This window comes from Piliocolobus tephrosceles, chromosome 19, assembly GCF_002776525.5.
Source record: "Piliocolobus tephrosceles isolate RC106 chromosome 19, ASM277652v3, whole genome shotgun sequence".
Taxonomy (NCBI): domain Eukaryota; kingdom Metazoa; phylum Chordata; class Mammalia; order Primates; family Cercopithecidae; genus Piliocolobus; species Piliocolobus tephrosceles.
Window position 1 is genome coordinate 21,415,814 of NC_045452.1, and position 14,542 is coordinate 21,430,355.

Below are 14,542 nucleotides of genomic sequence, written 5' to 3' on the forward strand. Positions count from 1 at the left end.
CCATCCACCTGTCCACCCATCCACCCATCCATCCATCCACCCATCCATCCATCCACCCACCCACCCATCCACCCACTCATCCATCCATCAACTCATCCATCCATTCACCCACCTGTCCATCCATCTACCTGTCCACCCATCCACCTGTCCATCAGTCCATCCATCTGCTCATCCTTCTAGCCATCTTTCCATTTGTCCATTCATCCATCTGTACCGTCAGCCAGACATCCACCTGTCCATCCGTTCATCCACCCATCCACCTGTCCATCCATCTACCTGTCCACCCATCCACCTGTCCATTAGTCCATCCATCTGCTCATCCTTCTAGCCATCTTTCCATTTGTCCATTCATCCATCTGTACCGTCAGCCAGACATCCACCTGTCCATCCATCCATTTACCCACCCACCTAGTATTAAGAGAGGTTATCTTGCAACCATAAGCCCTGACGTCTGCCCAGCCTTACAGAATTTTCATGTCCATGACCTGTTTTGAGCCTTACAGGCACTCTGAGGGAGGTGAGCTGTTCCCATTTTACAGATGAAAAAACTAAGACTTGGAGACAAGAGGTTACCTGCCCAGGGATGTACTGCCAGTGAGTAGCAAAGGCTGGAGCCAGTTAGGTCTTCTGACTCCTTACTACTCTCTTTTAGGGATGGGGTGGAGATTGGGGAAGGAGAGGATGAGGGCCCTACCTGCCTTCCCGGGTTTGGGTTTTTTTTTTTTCTTTTTTGAGACGGAGTCTAGCTCTGTCGCCCAGGCTGGAGTCCAGAGGCACGATCTCGGCTCACTGAAACTTCTGCCTCCTGGGTTCAAGCAATTCTCCTCCTGTCTCACCCTCCCGAGTAGCTGGGACTACAGGCACGTGCCACCAAGCCTGGCTAATTTTTGTATTTTTAGTAGAAATGGGGTTTCACCATATTGGTCAGGCTGGTCTTGAACTCCTAACCTCAGGTGATCCACCCACATTGGCTTCCCAAAGTGCTGGGATTACAGGCATGAGCCACCGCGCCTGGCTGCATGGGGCTTTTATAGGCATCTACCCACTTCCTGTGGTCCAGGAACTTGACATTTGATGGCTCAACAACCTGTGGGAGGCTCAGAGAAGTAAAAAGTGGCTCACATAAAGTCAAACAGCAATTCAGCAGCAGGGCTGGAATCTGAACAGAGTTCTGTCTGTCCTCAGCCCAGCTTATTTCCTGGCTCTGTCTGACCCCTTGCTTGTCTTCCCTGCCTAAGCTTCTGTTTCCCCATCTGCCAAACAGTACAGGTCTCCTGGCACCTGCTCCTCCTCCACAGACAGTGCTATCCCCATTCCCCTAATTCCTAGCCCTGGGGCCTTGGGGCTCTGTCATCCACCCCACCCAGCCAACCTCTGTGGTCCATGAATCCTGAGTGCCCTGTGGGGCTGGCCTGACCCCGGGCTTGCAGAATGCATCGGTCAGTCTGGGCATGCCTGGCAGGGCAGGAGAGGCCACATGCTTCAGGATATCTGTGGAGCAAGGTGACCAGGAGGGTGGCAGAGCTGTCTGAGCCTGGAGGGTGGCCCAATCCTGCTTTGTTCTGAGAGGGACTGGCTTGGGTTGGGTAGGGCACAGAGGGGACCCTGGGGGCTGGGGTCTCAAGGTCACAATATGATAGGAAACGCTGGGGGTCCTGAGTGCTACTGTAAGGGTCCTTGGGAAGGGTTGGGAGGCGAGGTAGGGCGAGTGAGTAGTGGGGACCAAAGCTGTGCAGTAGTGGGAAGGGCAGTTCAGCTCTACCAGTCCGGCCCCTTCCCACTGCCCTGGGGAGACCCCCTTGGGGGCGGGGAGGTGACATGCAGAGAGACCATTTTAGGGCCAGCTTCTCTCTGTCTTTCTCATCCCCTCCAATCCCAGAGGGCTTCTTGAAGATCACCAAGTTCAAAACCATCTTTCCCACATTTAACAAATGAGGAAACTGAGGCCCAGAGAGGGTCGTGGCCTGCCCAGGGTCACACAGCAATCCAGTGTGACCAAACAGCAGTTCAGGAAGGACCAAACCAAACCAGCACACCTTCCCCAACAGTGTGTGATTTTCTCCCACGTGCCCCGCCTGCCTTTACTGGGAAATGAGCCAAAAGGTGGCGTCCGTACACTCAGCACCCAGAACTCTGCCTGGCAAACAGAAGGTGCTCCAAAGAGACGTGTGAAATGGACACAGTCAGCAGGTGTACTGAGCTGTGTGCTGTGCCAGGACCACAGAGCTGTACATGCTCCTGTGCCAGGCATGAGGAGGCGGGGAGAAGGGGGCTGGGGTCAGGAGGCCTCCCGGAGAAGGGGATGTTTGAGCTGAGACCCAGGGGTCGATGGGGATTGAGTGGGTGGAGGGGGAGGGTTGGGTGGCAGTGGCATGGAGGTCAGGGAGTGCAAAGGGCTTGGGGAGGGAGCTGCGGGAGCTGGGGGTTGCGGGCTGGGTGGACCAAGGGGTGGGGCATGAGGCTGGAGAGGACAGGGCCTGGGCATGGACCATGTGCCTGAGGACAGTGGGAGGGTGGGAAGAGGTTAGCAAGTGGTTGCTTTAGAAACACCCCTGACCAGAGTGCGGGCAGGCAGTGGGGGTGAGCTGGACAAGGGACTGCTCCTGGAACAGGTGTGAGCTAATGACTGGTACTGGGCAGGGGCAGGCAGGAGGCAGAGCAGCAAATGGATGGGAGAGGTACTGCTGAGCCCAGTCCAGGTCCTCCTTGAGTGTCTGGTGTGGGCAGCTGGGTGGGCGGGAGGGACCTCGGCTTTCAGGGGGCAGCACAGGGAGCCATGTCGCTCCTGGGTCCCACCCACAGTGCTGCCTGTTTCTGTCCTGGAGAGGGCAGGGGATGCCCTCAGCAGGCAGCTGCCGTGGGGCCACGGTCACACTCCAGGTCACGGAGCCCACAGGCACAGTCACATTCCAGAGGTGTGTGCACATTGCAGGGGGTCGCGCACAAGGGATGTTTGTGTGTGATCTTGATCTGAACCTCCTGTCAGGTCTAGGGTCTGCCCAGCAGGGGACAGCACCCTGTGCTGGGACCGCTGAGGCTGGAGGTGGGCTCAGGGGCATGGGATGGGACACGGGGCAGAGGCCTCGCTCTCGCCAGGTGGGCTTCTCTACATCTGTGTGAGGGTGTGTGCGGGTGTGAGGGTGTGTCCACCAGAGAACATGTGTGAGGACATGCGTGTGCACAAGTGTGTATGTTCAAGGAACGGTGTGCACAGGTATGTGCCTTTGAGGTGTGTGGGCACACGTAAGTACATGGGAGAGTGTGTTTGCGTCTGACAGTGTGTGCATCTGAGGATGTGTGTGCACGTGTGAGCAAATGTGAAGGCCTGCACATGTGAATGGGCACGTGTGAGAGTGTGTGCCTGTGAGGGTGTGTGTGCTGTGAGGGTGTGTGCTGTGTGTCTGCCTGTGAGGGTGTGTGTGTATGCCTATGAATATGTTCATGCCTGAGCATGTGCGTGCTTGTGTGTGTGTGCTGGGGGGCGTGCCTGTGAGGGTGTGTGCGCCTGTGAGAGTGTGTGCTGTGATGTATGTGTGCGTCTATGAGCCTGTGTGTGCCTGTGGGGGTGTGTGTCCGTGAATGTGTGCGTGTGAGGGTATGTCTGTGAAAGGGTATGTGTCAAGAGTGTGTGTGCCTTTGAGCATGTGTGTGTCCGTTGCCTGTGAGGGTGTGTGTGTGCCTGTGAGGGTGTGTATGTCTGTGAAAGGGTGTGTATGTGTCAAGAGTGTGTGTGTGCCTCTGAGCTTGTGTGTGTCCATAAAGGGGTATGCCTGTCAGGATGTGTGTGTGCCTGTGCACGTGTGTCATTGTGTGTGCTGTGTGCCTGTGAAAGGGTATGCGAGAGGGTGTGTGTGCAGAGTGTGTGTGCCTGTGGAGGTGTATACCTGTGAGCATGTGTGTGTGCGCGTGTGAAGAGCATGTGTGCCTGCGAGGGTGTGTGCGTGTCTGTGTGTGTGAAGGGTGTATGTGTCTGTGTATATCTGTGAATGTGCGTGGGTGCCTGTGTGTGCCTGTTAGATTGTGTCTGTGAGGGTTTTTGTGTGTGAAAAGTGTGTGTGCCTGTGTGTGAGGGTGTGTGAAAAGTGTGTGTGCCTGTGTGTGTGTGAGGGTGAGTGCGTAAAGAGTGTGTGCCTGTGTGTGTAGACAGCGTGTGTGTGTCTGTGAAAGCATGTGTGAAGAGCGTGTGTGTGCCTGTGTGTGCCTGTGAGGGTGTGTTTGTGAGAGTGCGTGTGTGTGTGAAGAGTGTGTGTGTCTCGGTGAGGGTGTGTGTATGAAGAGCGTGTGTTTGCCTGTGTGTGTAGAGAGCATGTGTGTGCCTATGAGGGTGTGTGTCTGAAGTGTGTGTGTGTGTGCGCCTGTGAGGGTGTACGTGTGTGAATGTGTGTGTGTCTGTGTGTGTAGAGAGCATGTGTGTCCCTGTGAGGGTGCATGTGTGTGAAGTGTGTGTGTGTGTCCGTGTGTGTAGAGAGCATGTGTGTACCTGTGAGGGTGCATGTGTGTGAAGAGCGTGTGTGTGCCTTGCACATGTGTGTGGGCGCCTGTGCCTCTCCCTCTAGGTCCTCTTTGCTCCTCCTGGTTCCTCTCCTGCTGTGTAAGGAGTTAATTAAGCTGCTCCCTGGAGGTGGAGGACGCTCCTGGTCCCCAGCACCAGCCTGCCCCGGCCTCTGGGAAAGGCAGGGATTGACCCTGTGCCCAACATCCCCGTGCGCTCCAATTACAGAGAGCCCCCAGTGGGCTCCGTGCCTTTCCTCAGGGTCTCCTCCTGCTAGTGGCCACCTGGGCAGCAAGGAACGCCGAGTTGGGGGAGTGTCTGCTTCTGGCCGCTGAGCCTGATTCCGCCTCTCAGCCACAGCCTGAAAAGTCTCCCAGAACCAGCACTGGGGAGTTACTGGGAGCGCTGGCCCTCCAGCACCTGGTGTTCCCCTGGAAGGGCCCTGCGGTCCTCACAGGCCATTGATTCTACAGGAGCCCCAGGCTGTTGGAGCACGTGGGGCTGAAAGTCCATTGGTCTCACCCTCATTTCACAGGACACACAGCTTTGTCCTAAGGTGCCGGCTCCTCTGCCCAGAGCCACCAGGGAGTGAGTGACTTGAGGTGGGGAAGGGGTGGATCGGGCTCTTAGAAGTGCTACCTAGAGAGATTTCATAGGTCGCCTGTTTTATTATTTTCTTTTCTTTTTGAATATGATTTTCCTGCGGACATTCCTCCTACTTATGGTTTGAGCTGCTTCTGCCCTGGGATACATACTTCTTCTTTTTTTTTTGAGATGGCATCTAGCTCTGTCACCCAGGCTGGAGTGCCGTGGTGCGATCTTGGCTCACTGCAACCTCTGCCTCCCGGTTCAAGAGATTCTCCTGCCTCAGTCTCCCGAGTAGCCAGGATTACAGGTGCTCACCACCACGCCCAGCTATTTTTGTATTATTAGTAGAGACGGGGTTTCACTGTGTTGGCCAGGCTGGTCTCCAGCCCCTGACCTTGTGATCTACACGTCTTGGCCTCTCAAAGTGCTGGGATTACAAGCATGAGCCGCCATGCCGCCGGGACACAGTCTTTTCAACAGTAGCCCGTAGCTTTCAGTCTCGTCACTAGAGGGCAAGCTAGAGAGCTGGTGATGGGCACAGTCGAGCGATGGGTTATTAATTACAAAGCCGTGAGGAGTGGGCTGGTTGCCTGCGGTTTAAAAATACAACGAAGTCTGCAAAGCTCCAGCACGAACAACCAGGAAGATGCAAGTGTGGGGTCAGGGACTAAAAGTTCTGGTCTTAGCTCTGCCATATTGTCTGCTGTGTGACCTGAGAAGTCCCTTGGCATCTCTGGGCCTCAGTTTCCCTACTTGTACGAACAAAGCAGGAGGAGAAACTGGATCAGAAGTGTGGCTCTTAACTTTGTCCAGGATGAGCAGGGGACATGGACGTCATGGTGCTGCTTACAGAATCGTATAAAATATGTGTCTCTCCACTCCACCCCTGCAGGTCCTCAGGCCGCTTGGCCTCTGATGGATAAAGAGAAGAAGACAGCAGAGAGGTGGCTGGGGAGGGAGGAAAGAAGTGCCAAATTATGAGTTGGGAGGCTGGGTTCTGGTTCTGGTTCCTTGCTTGTGACCTTTCCCAAGTCACCACCTCTCTCTGGGCCTTGGCAAGATGGGGCTGAATCATCTCTAAATGTGCCCCCCGCCCCAGCCCCCTCAGCCTATACATCTCTCAAGGCACTGCCTTGCTTCCCTAAGCACACTGCCTGAGCCATTTGCATATGAAAAGTGCTGTTTTCTCCAGTAAGTAGGTTTTCTCCAGGGCAGTCACTGCCAAGGCCTGGCCAGGGGAGGTGACGCTTCCCCTGACCCAGGCTGTGGAGCAGGGGCGAGGCAGACCCTGGGGAGCTCAGGGGCAGCCCTGAGCCCGAGCTCACAGTCCCTGACAGTGCTGTGGGGAAGGCTGCTGTCCTCTCACCTGCACCACCAGCTGGAGGTTTGCTCTGTGCTGTCAGGCCAGGTTCTGGTCCCAGGGCCTCCACCCACTGGTTGTGAGACCCTGAGTAAGCCACGTGCCTCTCTGTGCCTCTATTTCCCCAGCTCTCAAGAGAAGTTAATAATACCGATGTCCATCTGGTTTGGAAGGCTGAAATGCCACTGTGGGTGTAGAGAGCTGCGTGCACAGCCTCGTGTGCCTACGCAGTCCGCAGGTGCTGCTGCTAGATAAGGTGCTGGGAGCAGTGAGGGTGGACGTGCGGCGTCAGGGACGTCTTCTCAGGGGCTGGTTTTGGAAGACACTCATCAGCTGAGGGTTGGGGAGGGTGTGCCTGGCAGACAGATTGGCATGTGCAAAGGTGGAATGGAGGTGTCATCCTGGGCTGGGCATCCTGTGGGTGGGCAGGGGACTGCGTGGCAGGAAAAGGAGAGGATTGTTCACATCTTTTAGGGAGTTAATTATAATCATAAGTGGCTAAAGTTTTTTTTTTTTTTTTTTTTTTTTTTTTGAGACAGAGTCTTGCTCTGTCAGCAGGCCGGAGTGCAGTGGTGTGATCTAGGTTCACTGCAACCTCCACCTCCTGGGTTCAAGCGATTCTCCTGCCTCAGCCTCCTGAGTAGCTGGGACTACAGGTGCCCGCCGCCACACCCAGCTAATTTTTGTACTTTTGGTAGAGACGGGGTTTCACCATGTTGGCCAGGATGGTCTCGATCTCTGGACCTCCAGATCCGCCCAATAAGTGGCTAAAGTTTATCAAGTGCTTGCGACAAGCCCATCACAGTGCTTTACATGGGCAGTGTCATTTCATCTTCACTACAGCCCTAGGAAGTCAGTGGCATTGTGACACCCACTTTCTAGATGGGGAAGCAGGCAGAGGGGTTGACTAGTCTGCTCCAGACCACACAGCTGGCTGGGGACAGAGCTAGGGTTTGAACCTGACCCCACAGCTTTTCACTGTGTTTTAGTGCCTCCTTTCTGTTCTTTTAGCGTGTAGGCGCCAGACACCCACCCCGTCCCCACTGTCTGCAGGACATCAGGAAACACCCCTGCCCAGCTCCAGGGTCAAAGGAGAGAGGTCGCGTGGGCTGCCGCGATGCCTCGAGGCCCTCTCTCCTCCCATCTCCCCGCTCAGCCTGGTCTGCTCCAGACCTCTGAATGCCTTTCACTGTCGGGGTACACAGGTCTCGTGGTGCTGAGCCCCTTTCAGGCTGAAGCCACGAGGCAGGGCAGGAGGCAGGATGGCGCTGTGGTTAGTGCACAGCGGGCCCCTGCCCTCGCACCCCAGGCCCAGCCCTTTCCTGCCCAGGTGCCTGCCCAACCAAGGGCCATGGTCAGGCCAACCGTGCTGAGGAGGGGTGAGGAAGGCCTCAGGATTCCTTCTTGGAAGGGCCTTGGGGGGCATTTGTTGGACAGGTCTGAGAGACACACCTTGAAATAGTTGGTGTGGAAGTGTCGGCATTTTCACATTTCACAGCCGGCAGCTGTGACCCCGGCAACCTGGCCGTCTGCTGCCTGGCCAGGCCTCCCGGTGCCCACTGTGCCCCTGATTAGTTGGCACTGGCAATGGCAGGAGCAGAGATGGCCTCTCCCAGCCGTCCAGCCCCTTTACTGACCCACCAGTCCAGGGAGAGTGGCCCCCAGTGGCCAGGCCACAGCCTCGGCTCCCCTCGCCCCGACTCCACTCTTCGGGGCCACGGGCTGTGCCCTGGCAGAGGCTGGCATGCGTCTGGCGATTTCTACTGGAGCTGGCCTGGCAGAGTGGCTGAACCGATCTGGGCTGACAGCTCCCATCTGCCAGTTTACTTGGGGACTGGGGAGAGCAGAAGGAAGGCTACTGGGCTATCAGTCCCCACCAGGTCGCACCTTGGACTTCAGGGCTATCTGTTCTAGGCACCCACAAGGTGCTCCCACTTTGTCCTGAGGGAGAAAGGCCTGGCAGCCCCCATGGGGAAGGAAGAGAGGGAAGGAGGGAGAGAAATGGGGAGATGAAATGAGGGGGGCCAATTTCCCCAGGGGTGCTCCCTTCCTGGAAGAGATGGGGCTGGGTGGGTGGGAGAACATCTGGCCAGAGCATCTGGCGAGCGCTGGATTTGGCAACAGGAAAGAGCAGCCTGGACCGTGCAGGGAGAAGTGCTTGGGGGTGGGGCAGGGGGAAGGCAGCCTCTCCCTCTCCCCCTATCCCAGGTCGAGTTCTGTGTTCTGTTCTACAAACCCGGAGGGAGGGAGTGTCTTGGACAGGACACCGGGCCAAAATCCTGGCCACTGTGGATTCACTGACTCGTGGATTGCTTCCATCATTCATCCAAAGCAAAATCCACCTGGGGTTTTCTGGGAGAGACCGTGGCCAGCTGTGGGGCCAGGATCAGGCACAGCCCCTTCCCCAAAGGCTGACAGCTACAGGCCAGTGGGATGCCTGCTCTGATGGAGGCAGGGACCGATGGGAAAGGGCGCCTACCTGGACTAGGAGGAGGCTTTCCAGAGGAAGGGGTGGCGGGACATTTGAAGGATGCCTAGGAGTGGTTTGGGGCACAGCGGATGGGGGGACTTGCAGTAAGACAGCTGGGCCAGTCCCTGAGGGTGTGAGCGCTACCAGCTCTGGGAGGGACCCGAGGCCTCTCCTGGGATGGGGGAAGTGTGCTGCTGGTTGGCTGAGGTTGGTTTCCTTTCTCAGCAGTGGGCACCAAGGCCCTCCACCAGCCCACAGGCCCCTCCCTGGCTGGGCCTTGGGCCGGCAGCTGTGACCCCGGCAACCTGGCCGTCTGCTGCCTGGCCAGGCCTCCCGGTGCCCACTGTGCCCCTGATTAGTTGGCACTGGCAATGGCAGGAGCAGAGACGGCCTCTCCCAGCCGCCCAGCCCCTTTACTGACCCACCAGTCCAGGGAGAGTGGCCCCCAGTGGCCAGGCCACAGCCTCGGCTCCCCTCGCCCGGACTCCACTCTTCGGGGCCACGGGCTGTGCCCTGGCAGAGGCTGGCACGCGTCTGGCGATTTCTACTGGAGCTGGCCTGGCAGAGTGGCTGAACCGATCTGGGCTGACAGCTCCCCTCTGCCAAGAACACCCCAAACCTCCAGGAAGTGCTTCCTGTTCTTCCTGCCACCTCCTCTCAGGTGTCCCCACTGCCACCAAGGGGCTACCTCTGCCTGGCTGCTGCCCAGGTTCTCTCAAGCAGAGGCTCTAGTCTAGGGGCTCCCAAAAAGGGCGAGCGGTTCCATCCACCTGCCCGCTGCCATCTGCCGCCACCAAGCCCCCAGCTTTCAGTGCTGTCTGGAGACTGTCCTCACCCTGGTGCTCCACGTGACCCTCCCGGGCCAGACCCCTCTCCCGTGAACTCCAGACCCCAAGAGCTAGCAAAGCGACTCCATGGGGATGTACTCCGGCCACCCCAAGCTCCACATCTCCAGATGGAGCCCTGCCCCCGCTGAAGGCTGCTCTGTGGCTCCAGGCCCCAAACCTTGGAGTTGTCCCCAACTGCCCTCTTCCTCCTACATCCACATCCCATCCCTCGGCTTGGCCTCCAAAATACCTCCAGAACCTACCACATTCCCCACTCCATTGCCATCATTATCTGGGCTCAGCCCCGCCACCTTCCGGTTTGTCACAATGATGAGTGTACGACGGCCAGGCAGGGCCAGGCAGGGCAGAGCGGAGCAGGGGGACAGGAGGCCCAATCATCAGGCTGTGAGGGTTGTGGGGAGGTCCCAGCGTCTGGCCTGGGCCATCTCAACAATGAGGGCACAGAGCAGGGAGCCACAGCTCTCCTGGGCCCATTTCTGTCCCAGGCGAGGCCCCCGGGAGGCAGTGACCACACAGCTGTGGAGCCCACAGGCCCGGCCCCCTTTCAGAGATGTGTGTGCCATTTGGGGCGCTGTCCACAGGGACGTCTGCACGAGATCCTGCAGACTGTGCCGTTGATGCTCTCCCGCCTCTGCCCTGGCCCCGTGCGATCCATTCTCTGCCCAGCAGCCTGGCAATCCGCTCACCCCTTCCCCAGATCACGTCTCCCTTCTGCTTATACCCTTACGGTGGCTCCCGTGATACCTCTGGAGAAGCTCAAGTCTTCCAGCCTCCTGGCCCTTTGTCCTCCCTAGCCTCATCCCTGCTCGGCTTCCCCGCAGCCGCATGATTCCTTGCTGTGGCTGTGGCTGTGCTTGACTGCCTCCCGCCTCGAGGCCTTTGTCCAGGCTGCCTCTGACTTGAGGGCTGTCCCCCAGACAGCGACAGCCCCTCAGCTGACTCTGCCACCCCCTCCCCGTCTCTGCTCAGCATCGTCCTGCCTTTCCTGGCCCCCTATTTAATGTTCACCTGACCCCAGGCCAAACCCCCAACCTTTTCCCCCTTCTTTTTGTTTTCATAGCACTTCTCACCCAACGAATGAGGACGTGTCCTTATGTGTCACCCATGTGGTTTATTGCCTGTTTTTCCCTCCCCTACCTGGGATGTGAGCCTCATGAGGTCAGGGAACTTTGTTTTGTTTTTTTTTTTTTAACTCATATATCCCCAGAGCCTAGCACAGTGCCTGGCACGTAGCCAGCCCTCATTCAGTTCTTGCTGAGTGGCTCCATTCACTCGCCCATCACACCTTTACTCATTCAAGCTGTCGGCCTTCAGGGGGCTGCTTTGTGCCAGGTCCTGGTCTGGATGGGAGAACACAGAGCAGCCGCCTTGGCCTTGGGTACAGAGCATGCCTGATTTCCAGCAGGGAGGAGGAGGCAGAGCCGATAACTGGCACAGGCTACAATGGAGGGCGGGTGGGCAGTGGCAACTCATGGCAGGGGCACCATATGAAGTGACTGCTCAGCTGAGATCCCCAAAAAGGAGGCGAGAGATGGCCCTCCAAGCATGTGCAAGGGCATGGAGGCAGCCCCGAAAGTGGGCTTTCCAGGACTGGAAGTGGGTCTGTCTGGCTGGGTGCAGCGCAGTGGTCCCGGGATCCTATGGCAGGGTGGAGGAGGCGTTGTGGGCGGGGGCAGAGTGTGTGCCAGGGTGGGGAGCGGGGATGCTGGGAGCTGCCAGTCTGGCTGGTACCTTCAGGTGTGGTAGGGAGGATGGAAGGAGGTGGGGCCAGACTCAGGAGGAGTCTGTGAGCAGGGGCCAGGAACGTGGGGGTAAAGATTTGCACTTTCCCATGGGGCGTATGGGCTGTTGGAGGCTTGTGACTTCAGGGAATCTTCCATCAGCAGTGTCCTGGCCCCTTGGTATTCCTGAAGGGCTGGCTGGACAGGAGCCACTGTCCCCTCTGTAGACGGGGCCACTGGGGCCCAGAGAAGGCAAGCTTTGCCTCAAGGCCACCCTGCTGGGACTGGGACCCAGATGTCCTGTCCTGGGCCTGTGCTCTGGGCGCTCACTGGGCTGGGGGCTGCAGCAGGTGTCCTGAGGACTCCAGGGTCCTCTTCCCCTTTTTCGCTGGGGAGCCAGGGCCCTCAGTCACACTCCTGGGGCTGCCCGTAGCCTGTTCCCATCATGGCCCATCTGGCTCTTGCTCCAGGCAGAAGGCTTGAAAAGGCGCACTAAGAACACAGAACCAGGCCGGGCGCGGTGGCTCACGCCTGTAATCCCAGCACTTTGGGAGGCTGAGGCGGGCGGATCGCGAGGTCAGGAGATGGAAACCATCCTGACTAACACGGTGAAACCCCGTCTCTACTAAAAATACAAAAAATTAGCTGGGCGTGGTGGTGCGCGCCTGTAGTCCCAGCTACTCGGAGGCTGAGGCTGGAGAATGGCGTGAACCCGGGAGGCGGAGCTTGCAGTGAGCCAAGATTGCACCACTGCACTCCAGCCTGGGCGACAAAGTGAGACTCCGTCTCAAAAAAAAAAAACAAAAAAACAAAAAACACAGAACCAGGTAAGCCTGTCCTGATCCTGAGAGTGAGTGAGAGCCTTGGGACAACAAGAGGCAGGACGGTTTCATGACTAACTGGGGGTGAGAATCAGGGAGGACTGCCTGGAGGAGGAGGGTTTGGCGGGGGAAGGTGTGGCGGGAGATGAAGTAGAAAGGATGGTTTGAGGCAGATGGTGACTTGCAGGCAGACTCTCCGCTCTTTCTCTCTGTCCTCTGTTTCTGTCACTCCTAGTTTCACTTTCTCCTCTGTCTGCTTTTCTCTTTTCTCTCCCTGCCTCCGCCTCCCGTGCCAGGCTCCAGAGGCACTGAGGGTACAGTGTAACTGGCCAACCTGTCTTGGCTAATTACTTGACCGTGGGCATAAAAGGAAGATTAGCCGTGGTCTCTTGAGGTCCTCCCTGGCTCCCTAATCCTGTGGCCCCTCTTCACTGGCGAGGAAGGGATAAAGTCGTTCTAAGTCCTTAATTAGCTAATTATGCTGGGGCTCTGTGGCCCTGGGACTCCCTGGGCCCCAGGGAGGGCTGTGAAGTGCACTGGGGCCCAGCTGGGCAGAGTGAGGCGGGAGGGGAGGAGGGACGGGGCTGCCATTCAGGGAAGCCAGCCGGATAGGTTTGCAGGAGACTTTCGGAATTTCAATATCTCAGAGAACAAGGGAGATGTAATTAATTGAGCAACAAAGGCCTGCCCGAGGTAACAGCAGGAGTGGGAGCGAAGCAGCCAGGCTGGGACTGTGCGGAGCCGCCTACTCCAGGCCCTTCTCATCCAGCCTCTTCTGCAGTTGCTACCAGCCCTCTGTGCTTGCCTCCTGCCCCTGTCCTGGCCTCGGGGCTCGCCCATTCTTTTTTTGAAGCTCAGAGCTGATCAAGGGCTCTGCCTGCTTAGAAATATGCCAGCAGACCTCCTTGCCCAGACACCCAGCACAGAGCCCCACACTCCTCGGAGCCCCCTGCAACCGCCCTCAGGAATGGTGCCTTTGCCCATGCCAGTCCCTCTGCTGGCCAAGTCTTCACATCCTGGAGTCCAGCTCAGCAAATGTGCCTGGGGCGGCCCCATTCCCCAGTCATGGTCCTTTGGCTCAACACTTGGTTCCCTGTTCTCTTGCTGCCAGGCTGTGAGCTCTGGGGGTGGGGGGGATAAAAAAAAATGGGTCTTGTTTGTCTTTGGATTCCCCATGTGCCCAACGCCATGCCTGGCATGCAGCTGGCATTTACCATGTGTTTCATGAATGAACGAATGAATGAACGAGTGAATGAATGGTGGGGCACTAGAAAGGCCTGTAGTTGGCCTGCTTGAGTCAGGGGATCCATTTGGATGGATTACCCATCCATTTATTGGGCACCCATTCTATTTTCTCCCTTCCCTCTGCTGTACACGCCTCGCGACCCTGCTTGGGGGTATAGGGTGGTGGAGGACTGAGCCCTCACCCTGGCCTGCTCCCGGTGGGATGAAGCCGCCTGCAGGCGAGCCCCACTGTCTTTCCTGAGAGGAGGCTGACCTAGTTTTGTGGAGAGGGAAGATGGGGTGAGCATTAATTATTGATTGGAAATCACTGCACACAGAGTTTGTGATGCAAATCCCAAATAATCATCCTCATTAATAACCACCTCAGGCTCACCCCTGGCATACATAACCATCTGGACAGGGCCACTGTTCTACTTGTCACCATCCTGCCATCTTTCTCTCTCCAATCTTCCACTTCCTCCCCATGACTTATCACATAATTCGTTCACGAGTAGTCATTGAACAAATGTTAGGTGAGCCTATCTTCTGGGCCAGGACCTGCTGGGTTCTGGGAATACTGAGGTAACTTAGACAAGGGTCCTGCCCCCAGAACCTTATAACCTGGTGGAAGAGACAGGAAAGTAACAGACAACTATACATTAGGGCTAGAAGAAGACGAGATATTGGGTATGGATGGAACCTCCTAGGTTGTGCAGTATACAACATGCACAACTGTACATGGCAGCCTAGGCTAGGTCAGAGGTGCTGAGATCACCCAGAACAGAAGAGAGAAGGATGAACTCTACCTATGATGATGTAAGAGTCTGGAAGCCTTCACAGAAAGAGCATTCAGAGGGCCGTGGTGGCTGAATAGGGATTTGCCAGGCAGAAGAGAGGAGCAAGGGTGTTCTGGGAAGAGGGAACAGCAAGGATAAAAGCATGGAGGTGTGAAATCTTATGGTATGTTTTGGGAACTTCAAATAATTTGGCACTGCAAGGCATAGACTGTAAATTGAGA

At 57.0% G+C, this 14,542-nt stretch overlaps 1 protein-coding gene across 1 annotated transcript in view; it reads left to right on the forward strand.

Moving 5' to 3' along the window:
- The window catches only part of CACNA1I (calcium voltage-gated channel subunit alpha1 I), a 137,063-nt gene that overhangs the window by 67,135 nt on the left and 55,386 nt on the right, over positions 1-14,542 (forward strand). The gene's annotated exons all lie outside the window — the stretch shown is intronic.